General features: G+C 39.6%; 1 protein-coding gene and 1 pseudogene across 2 annotated transcripts in view; one reads left to right on the forward strand and one right to left on the reverse strand.

The window, feature by feature from the left end:
- BMPR2 (bone morphogenetic protein receptor type 2) overlaps positions 1-14,881 on the forward strand; it is a 250,850-nt gene that overhangs the window by 48,898 nt on the left and 187,071 nt on the right. The gene's annotated exons all lie outside the window — the stretch shown is intronic.
- On the reverse strand, positions 4,114-4,722 carry LOC143676841 (prefoldin subunit 2 pseudogene; annotated as a pseudogene).

Consider the following 14,881-nt stretch of genomic DNA (forward strand, 5'->3'; position numbering starts at 1 on the left):
AGACAGAGGAAAGGTTGTAGGCTGGTTTTAATGGCTTCAAATTGCAAAGTCCTGGGATCTGAATTCCTTGAGAGAGGGATTCCACCTGAGTTGCGTTTCACCCCTTCCGTGGGAAAGGTTCAGGTGGTAGAGAGCCCTGAAAGCAGCCTGTTTCTGTGTTTGGGGCAGGTGCAACCTGTGTAATCCCGGCACTGAGTCCAGAGGCGACCAAGCCTCCGTAGAAACAGCCACAGAAGGCTCTGTTTCGCCCCCTTTCCTCTTTTTCAGTTAGCCCAATAGGCGACTTCTGCTTTGATCAGTTTCGCCTGAGCTGGGGGCCTATTTTTAGTAGTCAGAATTTGTTTATTAATGCCACTATTGGTGTTTGGTTGGACTCAGTCCCTGTTACTGTTGGAGACTCTTTCCTTTCCCTCCGGGAAGCTACCTGTGGGGAAGGGGCGCCGGTCGCCGGCCGCTGTGGCTTGGGGAACTCGCTGATTCGAGCCTCGCAGCCAGACCGGGAAGCCCCCTGTGGGGGAGGGGCAGCAGTCGCCGGCCACCGCGGCTTGGGGAACTCGCTGATCCGAGAAGCCGCCCGTGAGGGGTGGGTGCCGGCCGCTGGCTGCCGCGTCTTGGGGAACTCGCCTCTCCGAGACTCTCAGTCAGTCCGGGAAGCCGCCTGTGAAGGAGGGGCGCCAGCCGCCATGGCCCGGGGAAGCGTGCGCCGCTTGAGGAACTCACCACTGTGGAGTCTCACAGCCGGTCCAGCCATTCCAGCCGTTCCAGACTGGGGTACACTGTGTGTCTGGTCTCTGTCGTGGCTCCAGGAGCTGTTCTGTACTGTTTCTGGTTATTTAGTAGTTGTTCTGGAGGAGGAACTAAGACACATGCACCTTACTAAGCCGCCATCTTGGCTCCCCATTCCTATAGGCTTGTTTTAATCGGGGCATTTTCTTGGCCTTAGAATGTAAACTACCAACATTAAAAGCCCCCGTTTTAAAAGCCATTCCATTTCTGATATGTTGTATTCCAGCAGCTAGCTAACTAGAACACATGGCAATTAGCAGTATCTAGATGAAGCATGCATTCCAGAGAAACTTCTGGAATAGCCTGTTGACTTTATTTCAACTCTCTTAGCCACTGATACCTTATTTTGTTACGTTTCTTTTCCCTCTTTTGGTCAGGAAACACGTTGATCCCCCAGTGCCAGGGTCAGGCTCATGTCTGGGAGTCATGCTTGCCCCATGTTGCCAATCATGTCCAACATGGGGGAAGGGTAATGAGTTTATTTGCAAATTTGGGCTTAGAGAGAGAAGGGCCACATCTGAGCAACAAAAGAAGTTCTCTGGGGATGACCCTTAGGTGTGTTTGTAAGTAGGTTTAGCTTTAGTATTACTGAAATGAGTTTCATAAGGGCCAGTCTCAAGATTGAGGGCATGGCTTATTAAGTTGGGAGTCACCAGTGTTTGAGAAAATATCAGAAATTTCCCAGGTGGGGAAGTTAATGCTTGCATATTTTCCTCCAGTCTCATAAAGGACTTTGCAGATGCTGTCCAAAGTACTCTGAAATGTATCATGATATTACATTAAGCTATACTGAATCACCAATTCTCATTCACTATTCTAGGCTCCATGCCTTCACTCTCAATTTTAGACAATCTTCATTGCTCCAGAGAGAAAAATAACAGATATACACAGCCACATGCAAAAAAGAAAACCCCAAACTCCCCATATCCCTTATACTTCCTAATTACTTACCTCTAGAATTGGTGTGGTACTAGTAAGGTGTTGCTGTTAAATATAGTCCATAGCATGCAATAGGTAATTTTTCCTATATACCACTCTATTATTGACTCTCTATACAATACATTTGAAGTAGTTCATGCAAGAACTTATTTGTATTTGTATTGTTAATTGGTGAGAGACATGATTTTGGACAACCCATTTCAGTCATATTCACCTTCAATAGATGCTATTACTTATAATCCTAATAATAAACTACTATCGGTTCTATCCATTTCCAAACATTTAAGATCAACCTTGTTAACAAATCTGTACATAATAGGTAACTACTCCTTCTTCTCTAGCTTCTGTCTATCACTAGGCCACCTGTATTCTGCATTTTAAGATTCTGAGTTCACATTTTCTTGGTGATTCATATCAGTGAAATTATATAGTATATGTCCTTTTGTGTAAGTTTCATCCATGTTGTTACATACTTCAGGAATTCATTCCTTTCTATTACTGCATGATATTCTGCTATATGTATATATCATTTTGTTTATGCGCTTAACTATTGATGGACCCTTGGATTGTTTCCATCTTTTGGTCATTGTGAATAATGCCACTGTGAACTTCAGGGTGCAAATATCTTCATGTCATGCTTTTAGATCTTCTGGGTGTGTACTGAACAGCAGAATTGTCAGGTTGTAGGGCAACTTGATATTTAGTTTTCTGAGGAGTCGCCAAACTGTCTTCCTCCACAGTGGCTATACCATTTTACATTTCCACCAGCAGTGAACATGTGTTTCATTTTCTCCACATGTTCTCCAACATCTGCGGTTACCTGATTGTTTAATAGCTACCACTCTTATAGGCATGAGATGATATCTCATTGTAGTTTTGATTTGCTTTTCCCTAATAGCTAATGAAGATGAACATCTTTTCATGTGCTTTTTAGCTATTTGTATTTCCTCTTTGGAAAAGTGTTTATTCATATCTATTGCCCATTTTATAATTGGGTTGTTTGCCCTTTTGTTGTTGAGTTGTAGGATTTCTTTATATATACTAAATAGCAAACCCTTATGAAATATATGGTTTCCAAATATTTTCTCCTATTGAGTTGGCTGCCTCTTCATCTTTTGAAAAAGTCCTTTGAAACACAGAAATAGTCAATCTTGAGGAGTTCCCATGTGTCTATTCTTTCATTTTTTTTGTGCTTTGGGCATAAGGTCTAAGCTACTACCTCCCATCACTAGGACTTGAAGATATTTATCTATATTTTCTTCTAGAAGTTTTATGGTACTGACTCTTACATTTAGGTCTTTGATCCACTTTGAGTTAATTTTTATATTGGTTATGAGGTGGGGGTCTTCTTTCATTCCTTCGGATATGGATATCCAGTTCTCCTAGCCTAATTTCTTGAAGAGGCTATGGTTGCTTAAAATGCAAATGCAGCTAAAAGGGTTCATGAATGCGGAAACCCTCTTTTTTAAAAAACAAACAAAACCTTTGTTTACTTTTGATCAGGGAAAGGACAGCCTCAGCATCAGCTTGTCACCTAGTCATAAATCTGAATTTACAGAATTTACCACCCTAAAGACACTGCATCTCTGACTTTGATAATACAACTTAAAATAACATAACCCGCCTTCAGTTCCTTATTAAGATTGCTATGTTAAAAGAACAGAGACTCCTTTGTGATAGCCAGCATTGGTACTTGACCTACGTGTAAGGTCAAAAAGCAACAAAGGAACAAGGCTAAGAGCATTTGACTTAATAGCCTAGCAAATACAAACATAGGAAAAAAAGAAACTAGTTGCAGGCATCAAATTTTTGTAAAAGCAGGTTCATCAACATAAAAAATGTATACTTGTTTGTTAAATCAACTAGTGTGCCATGAATAAGCTTTTTTCATGATGATCCCATCGAGCTAATGTGCAACCATGTAAACAAATTTTCCCTAAACCCAGTTAACTGTACTGAAAACAAAATTCCAAGTTTGGCACTATTTACACAAAAAGTCCTCCAAGACAAGGGAGATCTGCTATAATATTAACTGTCACACTTGAGATTTGCAGTAATATACAAAAGATTTAAACCATTTTTTTTGCCACTACTCCTTCCTATGTTGGATATGGAAGTGCTTAACTACTCAGGTTCATGCAACTGCATTAAAATGATGAGATTTACTACTATGAGTTTTTCTAATAATTTACACCACAGGGGCAGTTACCTCCATCATTGCTCCCTAAGAATGCCCAAACAGAGAGCATTTTGTTCGGTTCAAAGGTGGCTGTAGCATAATACCAATTTAATATGATTTTATTCTGTTGTTACTTCAAATATCTTACCTAGAGTAACAACTTTTGATTCAGTTTTTCTTCCTCTTTTAATTTAGTTTTAGTGGGTAAATTTATGTCTGTCTGCCAAAATCCTTTAAATTTGCTAAGTACTTTTTTTAAAAATGACCCAAGCCTTTAATAAAAAATATTATAATAGCAGAGAAAATAATAATAATAATGACAAAGAAATTAGACATAGGATTCAGGGTAGAATAAACTGCAAAGGCTTTGTTCCCTAAAAGACCAACACTTGGTCTGAGTTGGCCTTAGCTTCTGTCCCTTCTGAATTGTCCTTGCTTGCTGGCTTCTCATCTTTCCCCATGAGATGGATATTGTGCTTTTCCCAGAATTCTTTTAGTTTTTATCCTTTTGCCTGAAGCTGCTCTGTTAGCATCTCAATAATCTCCTGGATCTGCTCCTTGTTATTCTCCAGTGCAGGCAGTACAGTCTGCTCCACCAGCACTCCTCCAACCATGTGGTAGCAGTTGCTGGGTCATCTACCTCTTTCAGCATATCAGTCACTAGACTGCTCATTCAATTCCATTTTCAGCTCAGCAGCTTTGGATGCCAGGCCTCGCAGTTTCTGCTGAACATGGTTGAACCCAGCAATTACCTGCTCTGCTGACACGGCCCCGTTTTCTGCACGGCTTCCGCAGCTCTGGCCGGTATTGTTTGCCATCTTTGCCGCCTGCTGGGTTTCCCTTGCTAACTACTTTTTTTTAAAACTTTTTTATTGTATAATATAACATATATACAAACCAAAGAAAGAAAAAAAGCAATAGTTTTCAAAGCCTCTTCCTTAAGTAGCTAAGGACATATCCCATAGTTTGTCATAGGTTACCATACCATCATCTCAGATTTTTCCTTCCAGCTGTTGCAGAATATAGGAGGCAAGAAGGAATAAATATTTTTTAGCATCACAGTAGACTTTTTTTTTGAGAAAAATACCGTATATACAAAAAAGTAATAAATTTAAAAGCACAGCACAACAATTAGTTGTAGAACAGATTTCAGAGTTTGGCATGGGTTACAATTCCACAATTTTAGGTTTTTGCTTCTAGCTGCTCTAACATACTTGAGAATAAAAGAAATATCAGTTTAATGATTCAGCAGTCGTATTCATTTGTTAAACCCTCTGTGTAACGCTACCATCACCTTTGATCTGCCTGTTGCACTCTTTAGGGTTATTTGGCTACAGCCATTCTAACTTTTTCATGTTGGAAGGGGCTGTCAATAATATAGGGTAGGGAGATGGAACTAACTGATGTACTGGAGAGGCTGGGCCCTCTAGGTTTCAGGATTTATCTGGTTCAGGGACCCAGCTGGAGGTTGTAGGTTTCTGGAAAGTTACCTCAGTGCTTGGAACCTTTGTAGAATCTTATATAGTTCCCTAGGTGTTCTTTAGGATTGGCTGAAATGGTTTTGCTTGGGGCTTGGCAAGTTACGATAGGTAGCAGTGTCTAACTGAAGCTTGCAGTAGAATGCCCTCCAGTGTACCCTCTCGACTCTATTTGAACTCTCTCAGCCACTGATACCTTATTAGTTACACTTCCTTTCCCCTTTTTGATCAGGATGGAATTGCTGACCCCACGGTGTCAGGACCAGACTCAGCCCCGGGAGTCATCTCCTGTACCGCCAGGATGGAATTGCTGATCCCATGGTGCCAGGACCAGACTCAGTCCTGGGAGTCATCTCCCATACTGCCAGGGAAAGTTTCACCCCTGGATATTGTGTCCCATGTAGGGGGGAGGGCAATTTCTCTTACAGAGTTGGGCTTAGATAGAGCCTTGATAACTACTTTTGACCCTCTTAAATTCAGTTAGCTGTAGCTCCTACCACAGTTTTACAGTGGTTGGTCCCTGTGTATATATCTGGAGATGTTGACGTCGTATTGTAATTAGCTAAAGTTTTTCTAGGAGATCACGGACTCTGAAGAATTAGCAAGTCATAACAGATGGTTTTCCAAATAGGAACAACACAAAATCTTTTCTGTTCATAAAAGGTGCTACTGTTTTGTACCATTAAAAAGCAATTTTTTTTCCAAAATGTAATCACACTACCACGACGATGTCTCCAGATATAGAGGGAAAGGATATTATTCAGCTGTGGTGGAAGCCTAGGTTAACAGGGAGAGGAAACCTAGAACAGAGAATGCATCTACAAAAATGGGGTGCATGGATGGTTCAGTGGTAGAATGCTCACCTTGCATGTGGGAAACCTGGGTTCGACTCCTGGATCCTGCACCCTCCTACCCCCCTCTTCCCCCCCCAAAAAGAATGCATCTACAAAAATTGGGAACAGATAACACTTGACTGGCTATTTGGGAAGGACCATGTTCCTCCCTATGGACCAACACTCCCTCCAAAGTAAACTATGTGTTCATTATTGCTTATTTAAAATTATGTTTTTACAGAGCTATTTAGTACCTGACACAGAAAAACAATCACAATAGGAAGAATTTGAGGTTTAGATGAAATCATACAAATAAAATGTGTATAAACACAAATCCATCCCAAGGCATAACACAAATAGCAAAGAATAAAGTTTAAGAAAACTAAATGACAGCTATGAACAGTTGGACAGTTGTGCCTTGTACACTATAAAGTCTTTTACAAAATAATCATCTTAGAGCAACAGAAGACCAATCTTCAACATTGTCCTGTAAGATGGGATACTTTAGCATTTCTTCCTGTTTTCTCTAAGGTCCTCTTTTAGTATGGCTGGTAATTGGTTGGTGATTGCCACCCCTTCGAGATGCCTTGCCAAACGTGCTCTGTTGGCTACTGTAGTCTGCTTATCCCTGTGCATATTCATAGTTCCCATAGTTATACCAAGTATGATCATATCTGCCATAGCCACTATAGTTCTGATTTCCACTGTGCTGGTTTGAAACTGTTATGTACCCCAGAAAATCCATGTTCTTTAATCCTCATTCAGGATTCACCTCATTGCTGGGTGAGATCTTTTTTATTGTATCCATGGAGATGTGACCCATCTAATTGTGGGTGGTACCTTTTGATTAGGTGACTTCCATAGAGATGTGTCTCCACCTATAAAAGGGTGGGGCTGCTTACTGGAGCCCTTTAAGAGGAAACAGTTTTGGAAAAAGCTTCAGTGCTGACAGAGCCCATATAACTGGAGACCTTTGGAGATGCAGAAGGAATATGCTCCCGGGGAAATCCTTTGAAACAAGAAGCTAGAGACCCCAGCAGATGCCAGCCACGTGCCTTCCCAGCTGACAAATGTATTTCAGACCCTTTTCCATCGGTCTTTTTTGAACCAAGGTATCTGTCTCTCAGTGCCTTAGTTTGGACCTTTTTATAGCCTTAGAACTGTAAACTTTCAACTTAATGAATTCCCTTTTTAAAAGCTGTTCCGTTTCTGGTATATTGCATTCCGGCAGCTTTAACAAACTAAAATAACCACCATAGGCACTATTGTAATTTCCGTATTCTTGGTGATAATCGTTATTAAATCCTTGGTTTCAGTTTTGGTCCTGACCTTGTCCACAACCCCAAGCACCACCTTGTCCAGTAGCTGCAGCTCCTTTTTCTCCTTTTTTGTTGTTGCTTTTGCTGCTTATATACCTCTTTGGGTTATGTAACTTTGATTATATACTTCCCCAGAACCAATTTGATGATATCTGCTTTGTTATAATTTCTTTGCTGGCTTTTCATCTGTACGTGTGATAAAACAAAACCCTCTTCTTAAATTTATTTTTGTATCCATGGGAAGTTCAGTATTTTCTCTCTCTCCAAATGCTCCCAAATATTCTTTTGTTTGCTCTTTTGAAGATCTGAGCTCTGTCTGCCCACAAAAACTTTTTTGAGGAAATTCTTCCTTTTTAAAATTTGGCCCTTTTGGGGGTCTATTTGCCATTCAGTTTTCATTCTTTCAGTTTCAAAACCTTATCAACACTAGCAGCATCTTTGAAAAGCACAAATCCGAATCTTCATGTTCTTCCAGTGACTGGATCTGTTTTAATTGTGCAACCTTCAACCTCTCCAAATCAAGACAGATAGTCAGATTTGTCTTGAATATATCCCAGCTCAAGCCTCCCGTAAACATTTTACCGTTCTCTTGCTGATACTTGCTCATGTTAGTCTTGGATCCCTCTCTGAATTTCTCTATTTGCTGTACTTGTTCATGTCCATCCTGGTGGTGGAGTTGTCGGCAGCAGGGATGCTGGTGCACAGGGAGATTTCCAGTAGCAGCTGTGGCAGAGCGTTGTATGGAGCTGGATTTAAAATGGTGGCGGAAGATCCAAGAGTGCTTTTTGTAAAGAGCTCTATTGTTGGCACAGTTTTGCTTGTGGGACCACTGTTTTAGGGGAAGCCTGTAATGCCTAAAAGTTGCCAGTAGTTCATTAAGCTGATGTTGGAATATTGCCAGACACTGAGTTGGTTGAGAGCCCAGTGTTCTCAGACCCAAGAGGAGCAGTTGCAAAGTTGGTTGACATGAGGGTGGGAAGTAGAATAGGGATTTTATGCAATAATTTATGTGTCTGTTGTGCCAGTAAGTTTTTTTACACATCCAGTTGTTTTATTGTGAAATATAACATAAACACAAAAAAGTGATAAATTTCAAAGTATATTGTAAGAAAGCATAAAGTAATTATGGAAAAGATTTCAGAGTTTGGTATGGATTATAGTTCCACAATTTTAGGTTTTTCCTTTTAGCTGCTCCAAGACGCTGGAGACTAAAAGAAATATTGATGTAATGATTCAGCAGTCATTTTTATTGTTAAAACCCATCTTCTCTTTTATAATTCCATCTTCTCCTTTCATCTTTCTCCCAGTTTTTAGGGGTATTTGGTCTATGACCAGTCCAACTTTTTCATGTAGGAAAGGGCTGTTGATAATATGGGATAGGGGAATGGAACTAGTTGATGTTTTGGAGTGGCCGGGCCCTCTGAGTTTCAGGACTTACCTGACCTAGGAACCCATTTGGAGGTTGTAGGTTTCTGGAAAGTAATCATAGTGTGTTGAACTTTTATTGAAACTCAGATAGAGGCTTAGGTGTTCTTTCGGATTGGCAGGAATGGTTTTTGTTGGGGTTTGGCATACTATGGTAAATAAACAATATCTAGCTAAAGCTTGTATGAGTAGGCTTCAGAATAACCTCTTGGCTTTATTTGAACTCTCTCAGCCACTGATACCTTATTTTGTTACAATTCTTTTCCCCCATTTGATCAGACAGGCATTTTTGATCCCTCGGTGCCAGGGCCAGGCTCATCCCTGGGATTCTTATCCTGCATTGCCAGGGAGACTTTCACCCCTGGATATCATGTCCCACATAGTGGGGAGGGCAATGATTTTACTTGCAGACTTGGGCTTAGAGCAAGAGAAGCCACACCTGAGCAACAGAAGAGGTCCTCTGGAAGTAACTATTAGGCATAATTATTGGTAGGCTTAGCTTCTCCACTACATGAATAAGCTTCATAAGAGCAAGCCTCAATACAAAGGGCTTGGCTTATTGACTTGGGAGTCCCCAGTGTTTGAGACAGTTCATGGATTTCCCCAGTGGTAAAGCTTAATAGTTCCATATTTTTTCTCCCATCTTTAAGGGACTTTGCCAACACTTTAAAATTATCTGCTCAACATATCTGGAATATATCCACATTACATTAAGCTATGCAGAATTTCAAGCCCTCATTCCCATTCTGGGCTCCATGTGTTTTTAGCTGGGCTATATCTGTCTGCATTTTCATGTGCTTTGTGATTTTCTGTTGACTTTGAGGCATTTAATTATCTTGATACCGTTACTCTGGAAGTTGATTTCTTTCAGTTGTCTAAGGTTTTGTATTTGCAGGACATGTAAGATGTGGCAGTGCAGAGGTGGGGTGTGGTGCAGGATGAGGGTGCTACTCTGGTGCTTGGAGGCATGGGGTGTGGGGTGCTGCTGGTCAAGTAGGAGAAAAGGGGAGTGTAGGGGTAGGACATGGTGCAGGCAGGCCTCAAGTGCAAGGGCAGGGTAGGGCATGGCATGGTAGACATGGAGTCAGGGCACAGTGGGAGGCTGATTGTGGGGGCTGTGTGAATGCACAGGTGGCGGGGCTTGGGTCTTCATGTGTACAGAGCATGGGGGCACTGGAGTGTGGGGTTGAAGTTGTTGGGGTCAGGGAGCAGGTGCATGGGCTGTGGCTTAGGTACATAGGAGGGGTGGGGCTCGGATATGTGGCGCCCAGATGGCGGAGCATGGGGATCAGCATATGGTAGTGGGGAGGCAGCATGCATAGGCCCTTGAGCGTGGAACTGTCAATGGGTATGGTTTGAATTGCTTTGTTGTCCCTGCCTCCCTTTCTGTACACTCCTGAGGGCTCTGGGCCTTCATTTTTTTTTTTTTTTCCATCACATAGTTGTATATTCATCATCATGATCATTTCTTAGAACATTTGCATCAATTCAGAAAAAGAAATAAAAGATGACAGAAAAATAAAACAAAAACAGAAAAAAAATTATGCATACCATACCCTTTATCCCTCCCTTTCATTGATTACTAGCATTTCAATCTACTAAATTTATTTTAACATTTGTTCCCCCATTATTTAATTATTTTTAATTAATGTTTTACTCATCTGACCATGATGATAAAAGGTAGATAAAAGAAGCATCAGACACAAGGTTTTTACAATCACACAGTTACATTGCAAAAGCTATATACAATCATCTTCAAGAAACATGGCTACTGGAACACAACTCTATATTTTCAGCCACTTCCCTCCAGCCTCCTTGTTATGCCTTAACTAAAAAGTGATATCTGTTTAATGCATAAGAATAACCTCCAGGATAACCTCTTGACTCTATTTGAAGTCTCTCAGCCATTGACACTTTTTGTTGTCTCATTTCTCTCTTCCCTCTTTTGGTCTCAATCCCTTGGTGCTGAGTCTCCTGCTCATTCTAGGATTTCTGTCCCACGTTGCCAGGAAGGTCCACACCCCTAGCAGTCATGTCCCACATAGAGAGGGGGGAGGGCAGTGAGTTTGCTTGTCATGTTGGCTGAGAGAGATAGACCACATCTGAGCAACAAAAGACGTTCTCTTGGGGGTGACTCTTAGGCCTAATTTTAAGTAGGCTTAGCTTATCCTTTGTGGGGTTAAGTTTCATGTGAACGAACCCCAATACTGGGGACTCAACCTGTTGCTTTGGTTGTCCCCACTACTTGTGAGAATATCAAGAATTCTCCACTTAGGGAAGTTGAATTTTCCTCCTTTCTCACCATTTCCCCAAGGGGACTTTGCAAATATATTTTTTTTCACTGTTGAAATCCTTCTGGAATTTATCGAGGCATCACTCTGGACAGACCTACAAAATCTCATGCCCAGTGTTCAGTTAAACTGTCCACATAAGTTATAATAGGAAATTTACTGGTCAAAATGTAAATTTTGTACCAAAGAAACATTTTTTGCTTTAGTCTCACACATAAGTTAAAGTTTTAAAATATTAATTACCACCTATTTTCAACACCCTGCATTATTGACATTCCTTTGTTCTTCCTCATGCAAAACATATTTAAATTTGTACATTTAGTCACTATCATTTTGCACGCTAGGCATTCCTAGATTATATCATCTCTGTCTTTATTGTGTATCTTTACTTCTGATTTCATTTGTGTCTGGGCCTTCATTTGAGAAGGTTCATGGTAGGCTCAGTGCACTATTGGGTGGTCACTGAGAGTAGGAATGCTTGTTTACTGGGGCTTCTAGGTTTCCCAAGGGCGCTCCAGGCTGCAGAGCTGAGGGGGCTGATATTCCAAGCTAGCTGCAGGGTCAGGCACTTTCCTGGGCATTGCCTCTTATCCCCAGTAGAGTCCTGATGGAACCCACTCACCCTGTTCTCTGTGTCTAACCTTCCTCAGCTTTTTCCTGTAACCTTTCTGTACAGTGTAGCAGATCCTCTCAGGTCATTTGCACCCTAGAACTGCTCTCCTGATTGTTTTCTGTCACTTCTCTTTGCTGTTTCTTGGAGCAGGGGTGAACTCAGTCTATCTTATTCTGCCATCTTCCCTGTGTCAGTAAGTTTAACATGCCTTCTAGAATTAATTTAAGCCTTTAAAGCCCTCTAACTTTTTGTACAGTACCATTCCTGTTACTGGCCTTTCTTTTCTTTTTTTTTTTCTTTAGTCAGTGAGAAATGATATTGATAGCAAAACTTGCAAATTTTTTCTTGTATAATTATGAATAAGGTAATACTTATTTTTCATTTAAATTAGAAATCCGATTAGAATTGATGCTCCTTGAAAGCTAGTTTATGAAAGCTCATTTTAAGAAAAGATTATAACCCGGTAAACTTATTCAGGTATTATAATGTTTATATTTTTGTTTTAAAAACATTTTTGAGCCTACTACTTATGTTATTTTATGTTTATGAGTTCTCATTTGGGGGTAATATTTTAAGGACTTTTACTTTCTATTTTTTACATGTGGTAATTAAATTTTTTTGCCAAAGTAAGTTTATAATATTACGATTAGAAATACAATTTTAAATCCTAATAAAATGACTTATTTAAAATCATTTCAGAACTAAAATTTTGTCTTTTACCAGATATCTGGATTTATAGATAAGTGTTTAGTCAACATAACCATTGTTTATTTAATGCCAAGAATAGTTAAAGAGCACCAGATATAAGTGATAGTGTGTTATGTTAGATAGATTCTCTTTCAGTATTTATAGTCAAGGACTTTATTTAAAAAATTGTTTGTGTATGTGTGACTTTCACTTAAATGCATGTGTTAAAAAACACTTGATTGGATAGTGCATTTCCTAATTTAACTTGTATGTCAATTTAGTTGACTACCATAAGCATATAGAATCTTGAATAGGGCATGAGATTCTGTTGGTTTGTCCAGGTTAGGTGATTCTCCAATGTATACCATAGTAATTTGGGCAGTGAATAAAGAAGTATTTGCAAAGACCTCTTAGGAGACTGGGGAGGAAGGAGGAAATATTCAACTTCCACATTTGGAGAATTTCTGATATTCTAACAAGCAATGGGGACAACCAAATCATTGTGCCGGGCCCTTGAACTTGGGGTTTGCCCCTATGAAACTTATTCCTGAAAAGGATAGACTAAGCCTACTTGAAGTTAGTCCAAAGAATCACTCCCAGAGAACTTCTTCTGTTGCTTAGATGTGGCCTGTCTCTCTAAGCCAACTTGCCAAGTGAACTAACTGCTCTCCCCCTATGTGGACGTGACTCCCAAGGATGTGATATCCCTGGCAGTGTTGGATAGAAATCCTGGCATGAGCCAGGAGCTGGCATCAAGGGATTGAGAAAACCTTCTTGACCAAAGGGGAAGAGAGAAATGAGACAAAGTATCAGTGACTGAGAGATTCAGACAGAGTTGAGAGGTTATCCTAGAGGTAATTCTTGTACATTATATGGATATCCCTTTTTAGTTTATGATGTATTGGAGTGGCTGGAGGGAAATACCTGAAACTGTTGTGCTGTGTTCCAGTTGCCTTGATTCTTGAAGACAGTTGTATAAAGATACAACTTTTACAATGTGACTTTGTGACTGTGAAAATCTTGTGTCTCGTGCTCCTTTTATCCAGGGTATGGACAGATGAGTAAAAATATGTGGATAAAAAATAAATAAGTAATGGGGGAACAAAGGGTAAAATAAATTGGGTAGATGGAAATAATAGTAGTCAATGAGAGGGAAGGGTAATGGGTATGGTATGTATGAGTTTTTTTTTTTTCTTTTTATTTCTTTTTCTGGGATGATGCAGTGTTCTAAAAAGTGATCAGGGTGAATACATAACTGTGATGATATTGTGAGCTATTGATTGTACATTCCATGTATGGAATGTATGTATGTGAAGATTTCTCAAAAATATTTTTTAAAAAACTTGAACCTTTTGCTTTTTAACATTTTCAAAAATAGATATGAATAATTTGGCTAAAGTAGACAATTTTGCAAAAAGAAGCCTTTTTCTTTATATAGTGTTTTTTATATATCAAATTTATTTTGCCATTTCTTCAGTGATTCAGAAAAGATAGTGATGTTTGAGTAATACATTAGTTCAGTGGCTCTCCAAATGTGGTTCATGGACTTTTTGTGGGTCGCTAATAGCCTTTCAAGGAATCTGTGAGGTCCAAAGTAGTTTCATAATAGTTTCTAAGACGTTATTTACTATTTTCCGCTGGATTGATATTTGCAGTGATATTGCAGAAGCAGTAGTAGTAAAGCTGCTGGCTACTGAGCTCAAGTTAAGACAACATCTGTACTATTTTCATCTTGTTTTTCACTGCTAAAAACTTGTAGTTTTTAAAAAAGCCACTTTCACTCAAGAATGTTATTAGTTGAAGCAGTAAAAATTAATTTTATTAAACCCAGACCTTTGAATACTTGTCTTTTTAATTTTTGCATGGAAAATATAAATATCTCATGGCTTACTGAAACTGAAGTATAATAGTTGTCTTGAACAAAAAGCACTTGTATGATTGTTGAATTGTGAGCAGAACCAGCTGCTTTATTTCATGAAATACAATTTTACTTTAAAGACAATTGACAGACAAACTATGGTTGTTCGTGGGTATTTGGCAGAAAATGAGTGAAGTGGTCTTGTCATTTCAAGGAAATCAGCTAACAGAATTGAGTGCCAATGATAACGTTTAAGCTTTCATGTGAAAATTAGAATTTTGAAAAACTTGTTTCCTTCACAAGCATGATACATAAAGACTTTTCTGAGGAGATCTGTGATGATGTTAACAATGTGATTTTTTAATCACATTTTAATATAAGGAAATGTGTCAACATTTGGAAGAGCTGTATAACTCTGTGAACCAATATTTTCCAAATGACCAGTAGTGCATTATGCTGTAAAATCCAGCATG

Source organism: Tamandua tetradactyla, chromosome 3 (assembly GCF_023851605.1).
Source record: "Tamandua tetradactyla isolate mTamTet1 chromosome 3, mTamTet1.pri, whole genome shotgun sequence".
In the NCBI taxonomy this organism is placed as follows: domain Eukaryota; kingdom Metazoa; phylum Chordata; class Mammalia; order Pilosa; family Myrmecophagidae; genus Tamandua; species Tamandua tetradactyla.